The following is a 2,348-nucleotide window of genomic DNA, read 5'->3' on the forward strand; positions in this document are numbered from 1 at the left end:
AATATACACTTTTCAACCAAGCAAATTCACTCTCTTTTGCGGTGAACAAAATGCATTATCCTCGTAAATATATGAAGATGAAAGAGATTCACCAAAAATGCAGTGACCAAACCGCATTATCCCCATAAAAACATATAAAATGAAAAAGATTCACCAAAAGTATACAATTTTAGTGTTATGCATCTCCCATGAGGCCAATTTACTAATGGTAGAGATTCACCAAATGTACAGAAGTTTAGTGTTATGCATCTCCCATGAGGTCAATTTACTAATACATAGCATCACATCACAAAATATTTTAGTGCTCAGAGAAGATTACACATTCTCACCTTACGCACATATGTTATACGTTGTACATGTTGTTTTCCATGTGAAATATGGAGCATTTATCCCTAAGAAAAATTAGCATCACAGATGTTAAATGCCTCTTGTGAAGACCATACTAAGAAAATCTCAATATTTAACAAAAGTATGGCATTGCTGCAAAACTTGATTGCCACTGGGATATTTTTCCCCAAACTATTGCTCCCTTCCTTATCTGCAATAAAGGACTGTGGTTATCTGTAGAACAACTGTTTACAAAAAGTATAAACAGGGTTATGTACATCACAAATCTTATATATTCATTTAACCACTTATAACAAAAATTGAGTTTAACAAATCGGAACTAGAGTTAGCTTTTCTACATCACTTGGAACTGGAAAAAATACTGAATCTCCCACAATTATTGTTTCTCACCAATCTGTTTATCCAAACAACAACGTCAAAATGGATGTAGAAAATTTTTCCGAAGATATACAATCAAATAGCTTGCCCCCTTATTTGATGGCCATGTGACCAGTCAAACCCTGTGAAAATGATAAGTTTTTCATAACTTTTTTTTAAATTATTTTTCCTTTGAACTCGCTATCCTCACTCTTTCCTCACTCTTTCAAATTAAAGAACTCAAAAAGAACTTTGATTTCCTAATGACTCTAAAAGAAGCTCTTCCCTTTGGAATACTTGTAAAATTCCAAAGTTTATGGAGTTATATGCTTGCAACGAAGTAACATTTTCAAGATATTGTAACTTGAAATTCGGTAACTTACCCGAATGTGATGCATAACTAGGTTATATGCTTGCAACGAAGTAACATTTTTCAAGATGTTGTCACTTGCAATTAGGTAAACTTCCCCATGTGATGCATGACTACACGCTCTAGCTTTTCCAGTTTTGAGGAAAATCATTCATCAAATGTAAATTTTGCATGATCCACAACCATAAGTGTCTCGTCTCCAACCACGTCCCCACCATTCCCTTAATAAGTGCCTCATCTCCGACCACATCTCCATCACGCCCTCTCTAATTCCTGACCTTATTCTGGGTTCCAATCCTGTATCAGATTTTTGAAACCCTTTAAACCCCAAATAGGCGCTTTGACTTCCACACTTGATCTGGGAGTTATGAGTGAATGAGTGAAGTAAGTTTTGTGATTTCATGTGGAATCAAATCCAGATTTGAGATTTTTAAGCTCTCCAATCGTAAATGGCAATGATTTTAGAGACAAAAAATTGGAAACTAACACTCTGAAACTAGGGCCTTTTCAGAATCATTTCTCTGTGCCTGGATAATGTGAAAATCTCAAGCAATCTTGATTATGCCACATAAATTGAGATTGAAAACATTTGAATGCTAACCCTGGATTATTGGTGGTATCACTTGATAGATTTGCGTGGCTGCAAGACTTGAGCATAAATTCGATTTCCATTGTGTCCAACGAAGATCAGAAGGATTGAGAGACGGGAATAATTGTTCAACCACCAATCTGACGCCATATAATTCATTGGAGAGAAAATGTACAGAGGCCTTTCAAGAGACACTCCACTGAACAAATAAAGTTGTCGCGGTCCTCCATCCTCACGAAAGTAGGGATAAAACAGAAAACCCTCTGCAGATATGGAGTTGTCCCGTTCCTCCATCCTCGAGAAAAGTCGGGATAAAACGTAAAACCCTCTGCAGATGAGTGACTTGAGTTCGTCCTTTAGCGATGTGAAAGATAGCGCGCCGATGGCAATAAAAGCGGCGCCCGTATGAGATGCAGATAAAAGCGGCGCAGAAGCAGATAAAGCGCGCTGATATTGAGTAGATTATTTGTGTCGAGTAGTCCCACCAGTGTGCGGGTTTACAATAACTTTATTTTCATGATTAATAGAGATTTAGTTAAAACAATTTCATGAAATTGATTTCAGGTTTAAAGGATGTTCAACCTAAGAATGATTAATTTCCATCTCTATTAATATTATAAATCCATTAAAATATTCATTTTCCAAAAACAATGTAACTGAATTTATTTGCTTTTTAAAATATGA

General features: G+C 35.9%; 1 long non-coding RNA gene across 3 annotated transcripts; it reads right to left on the reverse strand.

Annotated features, from left to right (window-relative positions):
- Window positions 1-224: 224 nt before the first annotated feature.
- Window positions 225-2,126, reverse strand: LOC149210801 (uncharacterized). Of its 3 annotated transcripts, XR_016252305.1 has the most exons (3): window positions 1,089-2,095; window positions 687-742; window positions 225-561 (listed from the first exon to the last, which is right to left on the reverse strand). It is a non-coding gene; the product is annotated as an uncharacterized LOC149210801 (long non-coding RNA). The 3 variants fall into 3 exon arrangements; XR_016252304.1 differs by lacking the exon at window positions 687-742 and having other exon boundaries at window positions 1,089-2,126; XR_016252306.1 differs by lacking the exon at window positions 687-742 and having other exon boundaries at window positions 225-572; window positions 1,089-2,126.
- Between the last annotated feature and the right edge of the window lie 222 nt (window positions 2,127-2,348).

Source organism: Pinus tabuliformis, chromosome 1_2, assembly GCF_031772625.1.
Source record: "Pinus tabuliformis cultivar Carrire ecotype Pingquan chromosome 1_2, CPIR1, whole genome shotgun sequence".
Classification (NCBI taxonomy): domain Eukaryota; kingdom Viridiplantae; phylum Streptophyta; class Pinopsida; order Pinales; family Pinaceae; genus Pinus; species Pinus tabuliformis.